The 20,952-nt window shown below is 45.3% G+C and overlaps 1 protein-coding gene across 3 annotated transcripts in view; it reads right to left on the reverse strand.

Annotated features, from left to right (window-relative positions):
• Positions 1-20,952, reverse strand: part of PAG1 (phosphoprotein membrane anchor with glycosphingolipid microdomains 1) — a 250,807-nt gene that overhangs the window by 28,449 nt on the left and 201,406 nt on the right. The gene's annotated exons all lie outside the window — the stretch shown is intronic.

Raw genomic sequence — 20,952 nt, forward strand, 5'->3', positions numbered from 1 at the left:
GTACTCTCGGAAGATGTCATGCATAAAGGACTGAAACACTGATGGAGCATTGGCAAGTCCGAATGGCATTACTAGATACTCAAAATGGCCCTCGGGCGCATTAAATGCAGTTTTCCATTCATCGCCTCGCTTAATACGCACAAGATTATACGCACCACGAAGATCTATCTTGGTGAACCAACTAGCCCCCTTAATCCGAGCAAACAAATCAGATAGCAGCGGCAAGGGGTACTGAAATTTAACCGTGATCTTATTTAGAAGGCGGTAATCTATACAAGGTCTCAGTGAACCATCCTTCTTGGCTACAAAAAAGAACCCTGCTCCTAATGGCGACGATGACGGGCGAATATGCACCTTCTCCAACGACTCCTTCACATAACTCCGCATAGCGGCGTGCTCAGGCACAGATAAATTAAACAGTCGACCTTTTGGGAATTTACTACCAGGAATCAAATCGATAGCACAATCACAATCCCTATGCGGAGGTAGGGTATCGGACTTGGGCTCATCAAATACATCCCGGTAATCAGACAAGAACTCAGGAACCTCAGAAGGGGTGGATGACGAAATAGTCAGAAATGGGACATCACCATGTACCCCCTGACAACCCCAGCTGGACACAGACATGGATTTCCAATCTAATACTGGATTATGGACTTGTAGCCATGGCAACCCCAACACGACCACATCATGCAGATTATGCAACACCAGAAAGCGAATAACCTCCTGATGTTCAGGAGCCATGCACATGGTCAGCTGGGTCCAGTACTGAGGCTTATTCTTGGCCAAAGGCGTAGCATCAATTCCTCTCAATGGAATAGGACACTGCAAGGGCTCCAAGAAAAACCCACAACGCCTAGCATACTCCAAGTCCATCAAATTCAGGGCAGCGCCTGAATCCACAAATGCCATGACAGAATACGATGACAAAGAGCATATCAAGGTAACGGACAGAAGAAATTTTGACTGTACCGTACCAATGGTGGCAGACCTAGCGAACCGCTTAGTGCGCTTAGGACAATCAGAGCTAGCATGAGTGGAATCACCACAGTAGAAACAGAGCCCATTCAGACGTCTGTGTTCTTGCCGTTCAACTCTGGACAAAGTCCTATCGCACTGCATGGGCTCAGGTTTAAGCTCAGGTAATACCGCCAAATGGTGCACAGATTTACGCTCACGCAAGCGTCGACCGATCTGAATGGCTAAAGACAGACTCATTCAGACCAGCAGGCATGGGAAATCCCACCATGACATCCTTAAGGGCTTCAGAGAGACCTTTTCTGAAAATAGCTGTGAGCGCACCTTCATTCCACTGAGTGAGTACGGACCACTTTCTAAATTTCTGACAATATACCTCTATCTCATAATGACCCTGACACAGAGGCAGCAAATTCTTCTCTGCCTGATCCACTGAATTAGGCTCATCGTACAGCAATCCTAGCGCCAGGAAAAACGCATCGATATTACTTAATGCAGGATCTCCTGACGCAAGAGAAAATGCCCAGTCCTGAGGGTCGCCACGTAAAAAAGAAATAATGATCCTAACTTGTTGAACTGGGTCACCAGAGGAGCGAGGTTTCAAAGCCAGAAATAGTTTACAATTATTTTTGAAACTCAGAAATTTAGTTCTATCTCCAAAAAACAAATCAGGAATAGGAATTCTCGGTTCTAACATAGAATTCTGAACCACAAAGTCTTGAATATTTTGTACTCTTGCCGTGAGCTGATCCACACATGAAGACAGACCTTTAATGTCCATCGCTACACCTGTGTCCTGAACCACCCAAATGTCTAGGGGAAAAAAAAGGCAAAACACAGTGCAGAGAAAAAAAAATGGTCTCAGAACTTCTTTTTTCCCTCTATTGAGAATCATTAGTACTTTGGGCCTCCAGTACTGTTATGAAAGGTAATTCAGTACCACAATGGACATAGAGGTCAGAGCACATACAGTGACCTGACAATAACCCAAAAACATATAACGAGCTCTGAGACGTGGGAACTCTGCTGACCGCAATCCCTAATCCTCTCCAACAACACTAGAGGCAGCCGTGGATTGCGCCTAACGCTCCCTATGCAACTCGGCACAGCCTGAGAAACTAGCTAGCCTGAAGATGGAAAATAAGCCTACCTTGCCTCAGAGAAATACCCCAAAGGAAAAGGCAGCCCCCACATATAATGACTGTAAGATGAAAAGACAAACGTAGAGATGAAATAGATTTAAGCAAAGTGAGGCCCGACTTTCTGAACAGAGCGAGGATAGGAAAGGTAACTTTGCGGTCAACACAAAACCCTACAAAAACCACGCAAAGGGGGCAAAAAGACCCTCCGTACCGTACTAACGGCACGGAGGTACACCCTCTGCGTCCCAGAGCTTCCAGCAAGCAGGAAAAAAACAAATAGACAAGCTGGACAGAAAAAAAACAGCAAACAAAATAGCAAAGCGGAACTTAGCTATGCAGAGCAGCAGGCCACAGGAACGATCCAGGAGGAAACAGGTCCAATACTAGAACATTGACTGGAGGCCAGGATCAAAGCGCTAGGTGGAGTTAAATAGAGCAGCACCTAACGACTTCACCACATCACCTGAGGAAGGAAACTCAGAAGCCGCAGTACCACTTTCCTCCACCAACGGAAGCTCACAGAGAGAATCAGCCGAAGTACCACTTGTGACCACAGGAGGGAGCTCTGCCACAGAATTCACAACAGTCGGCTGAGTCCAATCATAAATGGCCTGGACCTTAACAGGGTCCATCTCGATAGTAGAAGGGGAAAAAATGAACCCCAAAAATGAAACCTTCTGAACACCAAAGAGACACTTTGATCCCTTCACAAACAAAGAATTAGCACGCAGGACCTGGAACACAATTCTGACCTGCTTCACATGAGACTCCCAATCATCCGAGAAGACCAAAATATCATCCAAGTATACAATCAGGAATTTATCCAGGTACTCTCGGAAGATGTCATGCATAAAGGACTGAAATACTGATGGAGCATTGGTAAGTCCGAATGGCATAACTAGGTACTCAAAATGGCCCTCGGGCGTATTAAATGCAGTTTTCCATTCATCGCCCCGTTTAATACGCACAAGATTATATGCACCACGAAGATCTATCTTAGTGAACCAACTAGCCCCCTTAATCCGAGCAAACAAATCAGATAGCAGCGGCAAGGGGTACTGAAATTTGACCGTGATTTTATTTAGAAGGCGGTAATCAATACAAGGTCTCAGCGAACCATCCATCTTGGCCACAAAAAAGAACCCTGCTCCCAATGGCGATGACGACGGGCGAATATGACCCTTCTCTAAAGATTTTTTTACATAACTCCGCATAGCGGCGTGCTCAGGTACAGATAAATTAAACAGTCGACCCTTAGGAAACTTACTACCAGGAATCAACTCGATAGCACAATCACAATCCCTATGCGGAGGTAGGGCATTGGACTTGGGCTCATCGAATACATCCCGGTAATCAGACAAGAACTCTGGGACCTCAGAAGGGGTGGATGATGAGATAGACAGAAATGGAACATCACCATGTACCCCCTGACAACCCCAGCTGGACACAGATATTGATTTCCAATCTAATACTGGGTTATGGACTTGTAGCCATGGCAACCCCAACACGACCACATCATGCAGATTTTGCAAAACCAGAAAGCGAATATCCTCCTGGTGCGCAGGAGCCATGCACATGGTCAGCTGGGTCCAATACTGAGGCTTATTCTTGGCCAAAGGCGTAGCATCAATTCCTCTCAATGGAATAAGACACTGCAAGGGCTCCAAGACAAACCCACAGCGCCTAGCAAACTCCAAGTCCATCAAATTCAGGGCAGCGCCTGAATCCACAAATGCCATGACAGAATAGGAAGACAAAGAGCAGATCAAAGTAACGGACAAAAGAAATTTCGACTGTACCGTACCAATGGTGGCAGACTTAGCGAACCGCTTAGTGTGCTTAGGACAATCGGAGATAGCATGAGTGGAATCACCACAGTAGAAATACAGCCCATTCTGACGTCTGTGTTCTTGCCTTTCAGCTCTGGTCAAAGTCCTATCGCACTGCATAGGCTCAGGTTTATGCTCAGATAATACCGCCAAATGGTGCACAGATTTACGCTCACGCAAGCGTCGACCGATCTGAATGGCCAAAGACATAGACTCATTCAGACCAGCAGGCATAGGAAATCCCACCATGACATCCTTAAGGGCTTCAGAGAGACCCTTTCTGAAGATTGCTGCCAAAGCACATTCATTCCATTGAGTGAGCACAGACCACTTTCTAAACTTCGGACAATAAATCTCTATCTCATCCTGACCCTGACACAGAGCCAGCAAATTTTTCTCTGCCTGATCCACTGAATTAGGTTCATCGTACAGTAATCCGAGCGCCAGAAAAAAACGCATCAATATTACATAATGCAGGATCTCCTGGCGCAAGGGAAAATGCCCAGTCTTGAGGGTCGCCATGTAATAAAGAAATAATGATCTTAACTTGTTGAACTGGGTCACCAGAGGAGCGAGGTTTCAACGCCAGAAACAGTTTGCAATTATTTTTGAAACTCAGAAATTTAGCTCTATCTCCAGAAAACAAATCAGGAATAGGAATTCTTGGTTCTAACATAGAATTCTGAGCCACAAAGTCTTGAATATTTTGTACTCTTGCAGTGAGAAGATCCACACATGAAGACAGACCTTTAATGTCCATCACCACACCTGTGTCCTGAACCACCCAAATGTCTAGGGGAAAAAAAAGGCAAAACACAGTGCAAAGAAAAAAAAATGGTCTCAGAACTTCTTTTTTCCCTCTATTGAGAAGCATAGTACATTGGGCCTCCAGTACTGTTATGAATAGGTAATTCAGAACCACAATGGACCTTGAAGTTCACACAAAGTGACCTGACCATAAGCAAAAAATATAGGACGAGCTCTGAGACGTGGGAACTCTGCTGACCGCAATCCCTAATCCTATCACACCACACTAGAGGTAGCCGTGGATTGCGCCTAACGCTCCCTATGCAACTCGGCACAGCCTGAGAAACTAGCTAGGCCTGAAGATAGAAAAATAAGCCTACCTTGCCTCAGAGAAATTCCCCAAAGGAAAAGGCAGCCCCCCACATATAATGACTGTGAGTTAAGATGAAAGTACAAACACAGAGATTAAATAGATTTAGCAAAGCGAGGCCCGACTTACTGAATAGACCGAGGATAGGAAAGATAGCTTTGCGGTCAACACAAAAACCTACAAACAACCACGCAGAGGGGCAAAAAGACCCTCCGCACCGACTAACGGTACGGAGGTGCTCCCTCTGCGTCTCGGAGCTTCCAGCAAGCAAGAAAAACAAATTAAAGCAAGCTGGACAGAAAATATAGCAACAAAAGTAACACAAGCAGAACTTAGCTTATGCTGAGCAGACAGGCCACAGGAACGATCCAGGAGGAAGCAAGACCAATACTAGAACATTGACTGGAGGCCAGGATCAAAGCACTAGGTGGAGTTAAATAGAGCAGCACCTAACGACTTAACCTCATCACCTGAGGAAGGAAACTCAGAAGCCGCAGTACCACTTGTGACCACAGGAGGGAGCTTGATCACAGAATTCACAACAGGGACCCCCCTGTGTCTTCTCCCTGCAACACCCCCTGCCACGGGATGGTGCCTGAATCCAACCCAGTCTGACTAACTTCCTATCCAACCCCTAGTTTTACCAGTGTGAGGAGTGGCCCAATAAATAAAGCCTTTTTCTCCCCCTAGTGGCCGGAGTGTGAAGTGTAATGTGTGCTGGTGATACCTGGTCAGTAGAATCCCTACAGTGCCATCAGACGTACCATCACTCCCCTTAGCGGCAGAGTGTCATACTGCAACGACCAGATCTCTGGGGCGCTGCAGACACATGGCAGAAGACCCCTGTACAAGGCAGTATATAGCTTCTTACTTACTGCTAATGTCATGCGATTCGGATGCTACTCAAGGAGCTCATTCTTGGTTCTGGAGTAACTCGGGGACCAATCTGCCAATCCACCTGTATTTCATGGAGTCACGGATGGGGCATTAGAGAAGTCCCTTACGTTCAATTTGTCTTGTAAAGTGATGGTGGCTCCCCTAGGTTGCACATATGGCACCGTACGTCCATTCTTATGTATATGTTGTGCATGTGTTACATAGGATTGTGGATATTAGTACGTTTATTGCTAGCGAGCCTTTAAACAGTAAAGACTTTTGCGCAATATCTACGTTTATTTCTATGGCCTTGTCCTACATTCATGTGTTTAGCAAAAAAACAAATCCCCTCTGCCTCAGCGGACCAGGACAGTAAAAACTAATCTGGCGTCTCGGAGGAATTCCTTTCCAAGCAGTTTTCTCCTTGTAAGCCACACAGCCAAGTAATTATACAATCTAATGAACTGAAACTAATGCAATCTCAGAAATCTTTTGCCTAATGAATAACAGGTTTCTTCCTCCATATTCCAGGGGACAGACAGATACAACACAAGGACACATACGACATCGCCGTACACAGATATAAAGAGGTTCGTAGATTAAAGATGGCGCTCCCTACTGTGACTAACGTGGAGCTCACAAAATAGGCAATGACTAAATCTCTTGTGGACTGTAATACACAATATAAAATAGAACGGTGGCAGGTGTCCGAATGACATGACAAATACAGTATAGCAGATATTAAAAGTCTACACGCCCCTGTTAAAATGCCAGGTTTATTACATATTAAAAAAAAAAATCACACCAAGAAGAATCATTTCAGAACTTTTTCCACCTTTAAATGTCACTGATAAAACGTACAATTCAATTGAAATATTTTTGTGTAGGAAAAGAAAAATAAAGAACTAAAATAATGTGGTTGCATAAATCTGAACACCCATAAACGCTTTGAATTAATGACAGAATTCAATACTTTTGGGTAAAGTCTATCAGCACGACACATCTAGAACTGGCAGTCTTTGCCCAATCTTCCTTACATGAGCACTCTAAATCTGTCAGATTGTAAGGGAATTCTCTGTATACAGAGCCCTCTTCAGGTCAGCCTACAGATTTTCAACTAAAATTGATTGACAATTATTTTCAGAGTTCCCTCTACCTTGACTAAAGTCCCAGTTCCAGCTGGCAAAATAGCTCTGAAGTATAATGCTGCCTCCATCATGCTTCACTGTGGGTATGGTGTTCATGTAGTGATTGCGCAATGTTGGCTTTGTGATAAACATACTTTTTGGAATTATGGCCAAAAAGTTCAACCTTGGTCTCATCTGACCATAACACATTTTAACACATGGTTTTGGCAGATGACGGTTGTGGCAAAACATAGCCGGGCTTGGATGTTTTTCCTTTTTGTAAGAAAATTCTTCCATTGTGGTACATTATCCCACAGTCCCAACATCCCCATATACAGATATAAGAAATAGCGCTCCCTACTGTGATTAATGTCAAGCTTACAAAATGGGTAACGGGTGGCAGTGAGGATGGACCAGCTGCCAAATACAGGATCAGGAGTTTGTAATCTGTTACTATGCAGTCACGCAGGTCTACATAGGAGCTGTACATAGAATCTAGACTTACGGTATTTTTTTTTATCTTTAGACGTATTTGAACAATAAAAACACGCACATAGTCTATACATTATTTTTTTTTCTTTTAAATAATACCCATATTATCCACCTCTGTAATAGTTTATAACTTATACCATATAATAGATGGGTCTCTGCAGACATTTATTCACTAATATTATTTAGCTTCTCGGAACAAAAGCAGCGGCGTGTGAGCAATCGCGGCATGATTCTCCATAGTAATGAAGGAATATTAAGACTGCAAACCCGAAAAAAAAAAAACTGTAGGCACATAATGTGCAGATAAATCATATCTTAGGAGAAAATCAGCCCCATCTTCCTTAAATTAATGCAACAGCAAATGTAATTGCGCAGCTTAAGAATGGGAAGGAAAAGGCATTAATTAAATTATGGTCACTAATTAGCTTGTCTTGTCATTTCAATTCGGTAAGCTCAGCTCACTGGACCAGATAAATCACGCACGCCCGCCTCGCCCCGACATTAATACATTTTATTCAGACCCTAAATGACATGTGTGCGGAGTTGGAGGTTAATGCATGGCGGGATCATCAGTTTTGGTTAGCGAAGATTTGTTCCTCGGATTTGTTTGTGTTGGTTCTGGTCTTATGAAGTAATTTCTCCAGATTATCTGAAGTTATTATAACCCGGTCATTATCAAATGACCATACTGAAGAGCTCCCCCGGTACAAAGAATATTCCGCCATGTCGGATAGCTGAATGTATTACCAATTACTCCAGCGGAAGTGAAGATAATCAAATTTGCAATCTGTAATCCAATCTGCCGGAGAATGATGGAGGACTGTAGGTGGTCCAGCAGTGGCGTAGGAAGGGGGGTGCGGGGGGGGGGGCGGTCCGCCCCGGGCGGCACAATGCTGGGGGCGGCCGGCGCTGCAGGAGAAGATAAAAAAAAAAAAAAAAAAGACGCCCCTTTAAATCTTCGGGCGGCGCCGTCCGCCGCCACGACCAGGGCCAGCTCCCCCCACCCCCGGGTCCCGCCCCCGCCCCCGCTCTATACTCACCTCTCCTGGTTCCTGCGGCGCCGGCAGCTGCAGCGTCCTCTGACTCTGCGACGTCTCAGAGCAGAGGGCGCGATGACGTCACTACTGTGCGCGCCGCTCTGCCTCTCTGTCCTGAGCGTCGCAGAGCCGGAGAGACGCTGACTGCACCGGACCTGCGCTGGGAACGGGAGAGGTGAGGATTTTACTTTTTTTTTTTTTTCTTTATGTCTGGGGCTGGGGCAATGCTGGACACACTGGGGCAATACTGGAGACCATGGGGCAGATTGCTGGACACACTGGGGCAGTACTGGAGACCATGGGGCAGAATGCTGGACACACTGGGGCAATACAGGAGACCATGGGGCAGATTGCTGGACACACTGGGGCAATACAGGAGACTATGGGGCAGATTGCTGGACACACTGGGGCAATACAGGAGACCATGGGGCAGATTGCTGGACACACTGGGGCAATACAGGAGACCATGGGGCAGATTGCTGGACACACTGGGGCAATACAGGAGACTATGGGGCAGATTGCTGGTCACACTGGGGCAATACTGGAGACCCTGGGGCAGATTGCTGGACACACTGGGGCAATACTGGAGACCCTGGGGCAGATTTCTGGACATACTGGGGCAATACTGGAGACCATGGGGCAGATTGCTGGACACACCGGGGCAATACTGGAGACCATGGGGCAGAATGCTGGACACACTGGGGCAATACAGGAGACCATGGGGCAGATTGCTGGACACACTGGGGCAATACTGGAGACCCTGGGGCAGATTGCTGGACACACTGGGGCAATACTGGAGACCCTGGGGCAGATTTCTGGACACATTGAGGCAATGCTGGAGACCCTGGGGCAGACTTCTGGACACACTGGGGCAATGCTGGACACTGGGGCAGATTGCTGGACACACTGGGGGTAATATACTGGACACACTGGGGCAATGCTGGACACTGGGGGTAATATGCTGGACACACTGGGGCAGACTGCTGGACACACTGGGGAAAGGCTGGACACTGGGGCAGATTGCTGGACACACTGAGGGCAGATTGCTGGACACACTGGGGGTAATATGCTGGACATACTGGGGCAGATTGCTGGACACACTGGGGGTAATATGCTGGACACACTGGGGCAGATTGCTGGACAACATGGGGGTAATATGCTGGACACACTGGGGCAGATTGCTGGACAACATGGGGGTAATATGCTGGACACACTGGGGGCAGGACTTGAGGCATGGGCAGAATGTAGATACGGGGCAGGATTGGATCATGGGGCAGGACGGATACGATGGAGGCTGGTGGGGCAGGATGGGGAGATCATATGGGGTAGAATGGATACTCATGAGGGCAGGATACGACAACATATGGCTGGAGCCAGGAATGAGATAAACGGGGCCAGGGTGGGGAATATTATTACCATAGGGGATAATTAAGGGATATTATTACTGCAGTGATGTATTTATTTTATTTTTTGAGTATACTGTTTTAAATGGGGGGGCGGTCCTGTTACTGTGCAGAGTGACACTATATCACCTTTTTTTCTTCATGTGGTGTAATGTAGAAGTTGTGAAAAATTAAGTAATGTGTTCTGCAAGCGGAGCTCGAGATAACTGTGTTATTTCCTGCAGAAACGAGTCCTGGCTGGAAGGAATGATGGCAGTCTGTGCTGGATGAAAGATGAAGGACTTCACCTAGAGACGTCACTGGTGAGTCAGTGTTACCTATACACTGACACTATACACTGTATACTATATAGAGGTCCTGTGTATAATGTCACCAGTGATCTCTGTATTACCTCTACACAGACACTGCATACTAAGTACAGATCTCCTGTGAATACTGGCACTTATGGTGATAGTATTGTGGTTTTTTTTTTATTACTGATCAGTATTGTAGTATTCAGTCACTATGTGGTGGTAATATGTGGTCTGGAAATGGTGCGGTGGTATTTGTCCCTTGTATGTAGTATTATTCGGTCACTATGTGGCCTGGTCATGGTGTGGTGGTATTAAGTCACAGGTGTGGCATGTGGGGGTGACACCATTAGGCCCAGTTTAAGTTCTATAAAACAGGAAAACCATTATTGGTAACCTTTGTGTGTATTGAGCTGGGGGGGGGGATGGGGGGGGGGGGCGCCAAACTCGGGATCAGCCCCGGGCGGCAAAAGCTCTAGCTACGCCTCTGCGGTCCAGTTGCCAAGCCCTAAAGGCCACCATATATATTGAGAAAAAATTGTTAGTTGGCGGGAAAATAAATTCATCACAGTCCGCCTTGGCAGTGCTGGATTTTATTGGCCAATGATGCACCCAGTGCCAATCATCGGCCAAAAAACCCTAATGTGCCCGATCAGTGTGATGAAAGATAATGAATATTGGTCTGTTAATGGCTGAAACGAACGATCGTTCATTTCAGTGAAATAGCAGATTGATAGTCATGGTCCAAATTGGACATTTAGACAGGTTTTTATCCAATGTCTATGGGCGCCAGTAGTTACACAGGTCGCAGCTTTAGCATTGGTGTAACTAAAGTAGCTGCACCTTAGTCGAATATATTTGGAACATACGCGGACTAGGGCAGACATTTTGAAGCTGTGGGGGTACTTGTGTCCCATGCTCTGTGGGTGACATTTGTTATCTGCTGTGGGATGTATGTGGAAACATGCTCATGGTGAAATTTGTTATCACCTTCTGTGGGGGTACTGTGCCCAAAAGACTCGGTGTATGCTGTCTGTATGAATAGTGTGCCCAAAAAATAATTTACTCTACCTTTGTGATTGGCTTAAAGATAATTAAAAGATTTAACTACTCATTCTAATTACAGAGCCTCTAAATTGTCATGGATGGCTGTTCTGTCTGGCTATATCAGCTGATGACTCCATTAGATATGGTATTCCTTTATCAGGTTGTGTCTCGGAAATAGAAACCTGATTTTCCGTTACACGTGTGAACGCTGCAACCCTCCTGTGGGTGGCTAGAGATTGGGTGGATGAGAGTGGGTCCAGTTCCTTCACTTTGTGTTACACAGAGTTCCCTCTTACTTATGACACGTGAGAAAAAATGAAAAATTGGAAAAAAAGGGGGACAAATTCATAAACCTAGCTAAAGTATTCACGAATGGTTGCCTGCTTTGAACAATAATGTTTTCAAAGGAAACACTTCAGGCCCCCAAGAACCTAAGGTAACAGCATTGGAGAGGCATCCCAAGGCAAAGTGGATAAGACTGGCGGCAGCAAGCCTCGCGGCGGGCCGCTATCTGTATGGAGAGTAAAACTACCATATATACTCGAGTATAAGTCGAGATTTTCAGCCCACTTTTTTGGGCTGAAAGTCCCCCTCTCGGCTTATACTAGAGTTATACCCAGGGGTCGGCAGGGGAAGGGGAGCAAGGGCTATCTAATTATACTCACCTACTCCTGGCGCGGTCCCTGCAGGTCCCTGGCTTCCCCGGCAGCTTCTTCCTGTACTGAGCGGTCACATGGTACCGCTCATTACAGTAATGAATATGCGGCTCCACCTCCCATAGAGGTGGAGCTGCATATTCATTACTGTAATGAGCGGTAACGGTGACCGCTCAGTACAGGAAGAAGCTGCAGCGCTGGGGAAGAAGGGACTGCACAGCGACAGGAGCAGGTGAGTATAACGGGGAGGGGGAGCGCTGCGCGATATTCACCTGCTCCCCGTTCCGGGCGCCGCTCTGTCTTCAGCAGTGATGCTCAGGTCAGAGGGCGTGGTGACGTGGCTAGTGCACACCCTTTGCCTGAACGTCAGTACTGAAGACACTGAAGATGGAGTGGCGCCGGAACAAGGAGCAGGTGAGTATTGAAAGTGCCGGGGGCCTGAGCGACGGAGATGAGTATGTGATTTATTTATTTTTTATAGCAGCAACAGCAAATGGGGCAAGTGTCTGTATGGAGCATCTATGGGGCCATAACGTTTGTGCAGCACTATATGGGGCCATAACGTTTGTGCAGCACTATATGGGGCCATAACATTTGTGCAGCACTATATGGGGCCATAACGTTTGTGCAGCACTATATGGGGCCATAACGTTTGTGCAGCACTATATGGGGCAAGTGTTTGTATGGAGCATCTATGGGGCCATAACGTTTGTGCAGCACGATATGGGGCCATAACGTTTGTGTAGCATTATATGGGGCAAGTGTCTGTATGGAGCATCTTATAGGGCCATAATCAAGGTTTGTGCAGCACTCTATGGGGCAAATATCTTTATGGAGCATCTTATGGGGCCATAATCAGCATTATATTGGGCAATCGTGTCTATGGAGCATCTTATGGGGCCATTATTAACCTTTATGCAGGATTATGTGGGGTATATTTTAATATGGAGCATCTTATGGGGCCATCATAAACTTTATGGAGTATTATATGGGGCTCCTGATTCAATATGGATATTCAAAAACACTTACCCTACTGATGTCTCAATTAATTTTACTTTTATTGGCATCTATTTTTACTTTTGACATTTACCGGTAGCTGCTGCATTTCTCACCGTAGGCTTATACTCGAGTCACTAAGTTTTCCCAGTTTTTTGTGGCAAAATTTAGGGGGGGTCGGCTTATACTTGAGTAGAAACTGTACATGCTTTTTATCTGTTCTACTGTACGCTGCTGAAGATAAAAGTTAGGCTCTGTGGGTGAAATTAATAAGCTGCTAATGTAGGGGTACACTGCCCCATACTCTGTGGGTGAAACTTATAAGCTGCTTCAGAGGGGGTACTCTGCCTCATGCTCTGTAGGTGAAACTTGCAAGCTGCTTCAGAGAGGGTACTCTGCCCCATACTCTGTGGGTGAAACTTGTAAGCTGCTTCAGAGGGGATACTCTGCCTCATGCTCTGTGGGTGAAACTTGTAAGCTGCTTCAGAGAGGGTACTCTGCCTCATGCTCTGTAGGTGAAACTTGTAAGCTGCTTCAGAGAGGGTACTCTGCCTCATGCTCTGTGGGTGAAACTTGTAAGCTGCTTCAGAGGGGGTACTCTGCCTCATGCTCTGTAGGTGAAACTTGTAAGCTGCTTCAGAGAGGGTACTCTGCCCCATACTCTGTGGGTGAAACTTGTAAGCTGCTTCAGAGGGGGTACTCTGCCTCATGCTCTGTAGGTGAAACTTGTAAGCTGCTTCAGAGGGGATACTCTGCCTCATGCTCTGTGGGTGAAACTTGTAAGCTGCTTCAGAGAGGCTACTCTGCCTCATGCTCTGTGGGTGAAACTTGTAAGCTGCTTCAGAGGGGGTACTCTGCCTCATACTTTGTGGGTGAAACTTGTAAGCTGCTTCAGAGGGGGTATTCTGCCTCATACTCTGTGGGTGAACTTGTAAGCTGCTTCAGAGAGGGTAATCTACCCCATACTCTGTGGGTGAAACTTGTAAGCTGCTACAGAGGGGATACTCTGCCTCATGCTCTGTGGGTGAAACTAGTAAGCTGCCTCAGAGGGTACTCTGCCTCATACTCTGTGGGTGAAACTAGTAAGCTGCCTCAGAGGGGGTACTCTGCCTCATACTCTGTGGGTGAAACTAGTAAGCTGCCTCAGAGGGGGTACTCTGCCTCATGCTCTGTGGGTGAAACTAGTAAGCTGCCTCAGAGGGTACTCTGCCTCATACTCTGTGGGTGAAACTAGTAAGCTGCCTCAGAGGGGGTACTCTGCCTCATACTTTGTGGGTGAAACTTGTCAGCTGCTTCAGAGGGAGTACTCTGCCTCATGCTCTGTAGGAGAAATTTTTTTTAATCTGGACTGGCAATAGGCAGCCTCAGTCTCGGGCTGTTAAAATTTTATTAGTAATCATGGCAAAATAGGAAGTAAATGAATAAGTCTAAGTCATTTCCCTATTCACATTCATTTGCAGGACAATTGTCCTGCGGTTAGCCCCATTTAGCTTCCTTTTGCAGCCCACTAGCCCTGACTATGACCATTTTAAAGCAAGTTCGGATCGCCATTGACTTCTATAGGGTTTGGGTCCAGGGTCAACTTCAGACTCAAAACAAACTTTTTACTGTACGTTCGTCGAACCCGAACATCCACGGGTTTGTTCATCTCTAGTACTAGTAACAAAATAATAACAGGCTCATCCACCAAACACCTGATTCACAAATGCTTCCTCAGGGGTGGTTGGTGAGAGTGATTGTCAACTATTTAAAGTGAACCTGTCCACAGACACTGTCAGGAAGGCAGTGTTATACTGATTAAAATGATACCTGGAGTGAAGAAATCTGTCTAGTGGTTCTTGTGTAATTGGTGTTAGAAGATTTCAGTTAATTATATTTCCATGCTCCGGGGAAGGAGAAACCAGGGAAAGACCTGCCCATACGCCACCCCGAAGCACAAACAGTCTGTCTCTTTGATGAGGAACACTCCAGGTATCATTTTAATCAGTGTAACAGCGGCAACCTGACAATGCCTGTAGATTACTTAGCGCAATCCTGCTGACAGGTTCGCTTTAATGTGCAAGTAGCCAATCACAAGAGGATCAAGACATACGTATTTAAAAAAAAAATCATAATAAACAGCATATAAATGCAAAAATAAAAGATACGAGTATACTACACAAAATATAGTGATGGCAGTCTGCTGTGCTCAAAGGTAACCAATATATGGTATATGATTAAGAAAATAGAGCACTATGGATATCTTTTATAACTATGCTAGAAGCTTTTCCTGCGGTATACACAAAATGTAGGGAACAGATGCTGTGAGCATAGCCCTTACCTTTTCTGCAGAATCTCTGAAGACCGACAGATTGTTGAGAACGTTGGAAAATGACTGCATTGTATTGGAGTCTATACCGCCATCTAATACATATACACGAAAAACAGACCTCTACCTGCCATTTTTCGAGAAGATGGTATATAGAGAGTTGCTCAATTCTGTCCCACGCGTGAAAGAAGTAAATGATCACATAAATCTAGCGGCCCCGGTATGTACATCAGGCGTTAGCGCGCCCTCCGCCACAACGTGATGAAATTATCTGGGCCGATCACAATATTGTGACATTGAATGAAAACTACTTCTGTAAACGGGAGTGAGGAAACGCGCAACAAAAATCTGGATTGCGAGATTTATTTATGTGTCAGCGCGGCAGGAGAGAAGGAAGAGATTTCCAGTTGATTGCACTTATTAAATTGTGAGAAGCAATGCTCAGCGAGGCAATATCGCCAGGATTGTGATAACGCCGGGCTATGCTCTAATTCCCACACTAAGTGCCACTGATGAGCCGTAAACCCCTGTAAAGCCCCTCTGCACAGGCTGCATACATAATACGGGCCCTGGGCGCCATCTTACAGGCAGTGTCACTTAAAGGGTACTCCGATCAAAGACATTAATGACCCCTACCGGGAGAACGAGGGTCGGCGTCTACACAGTACAAGGCTGCCGCAAGCACGTACTGTATGTAGACCGGCGATGTGGACGATTTGTCAAAGATCTGACTGTGGAGTAAAAGTATGTCACATTCGAATCCACCCTCAAAGGGGTACTCCAACCATGAAGGTGTCCACAGCATATGGCGAAAGGGGGCACAGGACTCTCCCTAAAGGTGGGGACACAGAGGAGGAACGCCCCACTTGGGGTACATTTTCTATTATGCAAAAACTACAAAAGATTTTAACATTACAAAAATACACAGTCTAGACACGATTAGTATGGATTCATGATCATTTCTATAAATACAAATTGTTCTTTGGAAAGGTCTGTTTCCACATATCGCACAAAGACTTCATCAAATATTACAAATCCAGCCCTGAATTCAATCAGTCCCTAATTAGTTCATTAGTGGTAATCACAGGCAAGCCGCAGTCCCGTTTTCTTCGTAGCCGCAGCACAATTTCTGAATGATCCCATCTATAATCCATTCGTCACATAGAATTCCATAGTCTTATTCCCAACGCCTCGTGAAAAGAGATCGAATAGTCTGTCAATGGAACGGCGCAGGGAAATTCCAAGCAAGGTCACCAGTAATTTCCCAAAAAGGTGACCCCAGCCCCAGCGCTACTTCTACACATACAACAAATGGCTTATTTAGGGTGGGGAAGATCTGGAGTGTGGATTGTGTGTGTGGTCACGGTCTCTGAATAAATCCCATAGACTACAGTCGCATTTCCATTGTGTTTTTCAAAGAGCCAAGCGCTTTCGAGACCATACAGATAATGGTCCTAGAGGCCCAACGCAACCGCTATTGAGCATTTATGGCAGAGGCTGTGGGGAGGAAAGGGGCGCTATTGACATGCAAGCTCGGAATATCGTTCAGATGAGGGTATTCTATATCCGTCTGCAAAACGGATAGCATGAGATGGTCCGCGTGTATAACAAAATGCAAACAAAAAATACAACATGCCCTACTCCGATCTATTTTTTGGATCAGAGTCTGGCATCAAACTCAGTAGGTGCATTTAAAAAAATGTATGTCACACAGACACTGCCCCTATGGCAGCCGTTATTTACAGACACATGGCAACTAACATGGGAAACTGTATTGGGTTTTCTATTAGATTTTAAATTATTGATGCATAAAACAAAAGATAATCGGATATAGAGGACGTACAGAACACAAGAGGGATGAAAACAGCTTGAATTTACATACACTCATGGGAACCTGGCCTAAAGGAGTCGTTTGTAAAAACCATCTTATTTATGCTATTGGGGCGGCTCTGGGTTGATAGAGAGGGTCCTCATTAAATAGGATAAAAGCGGACCCTTGTGGTCCAGAATTACACAGGCATGGAGAGGACCTGAATACAGCTCGTGTAATGCTCATTTTTTGTGGTCGTGCTGCAGGAATACTTATAGAAGCACTCCGGTTATGTTCTTTTATGCCCTAAACCTGTGTAAATGTATATGTAGTGTAAGGTCACTAATATATTCACTGATCATCGTCTTCTCCATTCTCCAGCTTTGCCCTCGTCCTCTTCTGATAATACAGCCTTTCAACTTATCAGCTCACACTGCGCTCTGTGTGTGATCTACAAGTGGCTTGTAGGGCTCGCTCACACAGGCGTACAGTTCTGACAAGTGCTCTCTTATGTTTTATCGGACAGCACATGGACCAATGTTATACTATGAGGCAGAGCAGATCAGTGTTTTTTTTTCCCACACACCAAATCAGTCTGTGGAACAATTTGCAGCATGCTGCATGTGGCACCGCACATAGGATGATAAGAACCCATTCAAGTCTATGGGTGCCTAGAAAACATCAGGCTGCACTTGGATGGAATCTGAGTGCAGCCAGACATCCACAGACTCAGAAAATGGAGAAATTTTATTCTCCATCCTCTCTGCACTTGTGATACAAGTCTCTCGTCTGAGAGAATCGGGTCACAGTAAAGGGACACTCAGATCAGAGCTGAGTGTTAATAACATAATCGAGCTGATTCTCAAGGAAGAGAGAATCATCGCCCGTGTGACGCAGGCCTTACAATGTACCGTAAGTCTATAAGATAGAATGAGGCTCTATAGACTTGCACTGGATTAGCGATGACTGCAGCAATACAGGAACCGAAATCAGTGCGCATATTAACACACACTACATTACACTAACATTTATATAGGTATAGGAAATAAAGAAAAATGATGGAAGTGCTTCTTTAAGGCTATGTACACACGTTGCAGATTTAGATGCGGATCCCTCAGCGTTTTTGGCCACAGGGATTCGCATCAAATCCGCAGTGTAGTGCACAGCCAATGTTAATCTATGGGAAATGGAGATGTGTTGTGCACATGCTGCGGAAAAATCAGAGCAGAAACGCAGCGGGTCTTTTTCCGCAGCATGTCAATTCTTTTTTGCGGATCTGCAGCGTTTCTGCACCCATTGACTTCCATTGAGTTAGGCACATCCGCAGCAAAACCGCAGATGTAAAAAAGATCTGTGGATTTGCCTGCGAGAAACGCTGCAGATCGGGAAGGGGAAGAGTGTGCGCGGAGACTGTGTGTGTGCTGGTGTCTGCGTGAACCTGTGTCTGTGTGCAGGGCTGTGTGTGAGTGAGTGAGTGAGTGAGTGAGTGAGTGTGTGTGTGTGTGTGTGTGAGTGAGTGTGTGTGTGTGTGTGTGTTTGTGTGTGTGTGTGTGTGTGTGTGTGTGTGTGTGTGTGTGTGAGTGTGTAGGCAGGCATCGTCCGATGGGACTACTGATCCCATCCGGCTATGCCCAGTGACACCATTAGCCAATGATGGGAAAGTAGTCCCATCATCTGACTAATGTGTTGAGTGTTAAAAAAAACAAACAAAAAAAAACCCCACATACAGTACACATATAGCACATACTTATCATATATACCTAATCTCCAAAGCCATTGATCATCTGCAAATAAAATTTAAATAATAAACAAAAAATATACTTCCTGTTTCTGCCGTAATTCAATTAATAACAAGTGTCCCATGATGATCTCCCGTGGAGAGCTGTCACATCAGCACATGCGACCCCTCTCCAGGGGCTCCGATGATACAATGATGGAGATAGTCCTCCGCACTGTATCCCTCTGCCGCCGACAGGTCACCTGAGTTCACCTGTCACTTGCGGCACTACAGAGTGAGCAGCTTATCTCTGGTCAGTGTGTCATCGGAGGCCCTATAGTGTGGTCAGGTCTGCTGATGTGACCACTCTATAGGGGAGATCATTGTGGGACACTCGTTATTAAAGAGGGACTGTGTCGGAACAGGGAGTATTTGTTTGTGTTTGCTTTTTTAAATTTTTTGCAGCTGATCGATTGCTTCGATTGGATTAGGCGTGGAATAAAAATTATGAAAAAATGTGCAGCGTTTTATTTAATTAAAATACTTTCTTCTGGCTGTGTCTTTCTTTAACCCATTAATAACTATAGGATTAATAACTGATAGGCATCTTATTGATGCCTCTCCATTACTAACCAGGCTTAATGTCTCCTTACAATCAAAGGTGACATTAACCCCTTATTACCCCATATGTCACCGCTACAGGGCAGTGGGAAGAGTGGCTAAGTGCCAGAATTGGCGCATCGTACAGATCCACATGAAAAAATGCATCAAATCTGCATCAGAAACGCGCAGATTTTTACCTGCGTTTTCTGCCAAGAGCTGCAGATTCTGTGCAGAAAATTCTGCAGGCAAATCTGCAACATGTGCACATACCCTTGCACTCCAAAAACAGCTGATAACTGGATCCCAGCAAGGGGACATTTTTGATCTACTACGATCCTTCAAACAAGTAGGGACTATTGAAATCAGAGGCTGAACAGCGGGTGATGACGCCATGTGTGACAATTGGTCACCATTAGGCCATGTTCACACGTTGTGTATCAGTATCTGTAAGCCAAAATCGGGAGAGGAACAATCAGAGGAAAAGTCTAATAGAAACACGTCATCATTTCTGCATTTCTCACCCACTCCTGGTTTTGGCTTACAAATCCTGAGGTAAAATACTGACCGTGTGAATGTGGCCTTAGACAGATGCCGCTACGTGTACAGCATTTCTGACTGCAGACATGTTTGTAGCCTGTGTAACATACGGCACGCCCTCGGTAAGGCATCACCGCAAACCGAGACAGACTGTTTAGAGGAAGGATGTGAGGTCTTTTGCAGGAAGTGTATTCTAACCATTGAAATCCCGAGTCTCTTCAGCACGTTGTAAATATGTTTTACAAAACATTTAATAATTAGTCATTTTCTACATGGAAATATATATATACGCCGGGACGCATGTCATCAAAGCAGCTTCAGTTCTGTGCATTCCCATGTAATGAGCTAATAGACCACATTGCCACAAAGAACTTCCTGGGAACCGAGACAAATCCCATATTATCACAAGGTCAGCGAGTTCCATCCTCCATCACCATCTTCAGAAGTTAGAACTCATCAACCACTCCCGACACATTACTGAAGTTACGGCTCAGAAATAACACAAGACCACTAATACTAATAGAATATCAATTAGAAGATATTGTCCTGCCAGTGTATATAAAACTTCTAATAAAATTATATTAATCCAACGGTAAATAAATGTTCCTTAAATCTCATTATCCATAAACCTCATTAACGAGATGAAAATTTACATGGCAAAATTCCCATAATGCTTTCTTTTTAACCGAGCTATTGTTTCCAATTTTTTTATTCGCTAATGAAATTGGAAAGCAAAAATAAAGGCAAAGACCAAAACACTCACCTAATAATGGGGTCTGTCTGGTTTCTGTTATGTTCAGTATTTTACCTCAGTATTTGTAAGCCAAAAGCAGGAGTGGAACAATCGGAGGAAAAGTATAACAGAAACGTCACCACTTCTGTGTTTATCACCCACTCCTGGTTTTGGCTTACAGATACTGAGGTAAAATACTGACCAAATACTGAACGTGTTAACAGCCTGCTCTGCGCACACACACACTGGGGTGC

The sequence above is a fragment of the Ranitomeya imitator genome, chromosome 6 (genome assembly GCF_032444005.1).
Source record: "Ranitomeya imitator isolate aRanImi1 chromosome 6, aRanImi1.pri, whole genome shotgun sequence".
Classification (NCBI taxonomy): Eukaryota; Metazoa; Chordata; class Amphibia; order Anura; family Dendrobatidae; genus Ranitomeya; species Ranitomeya imitator.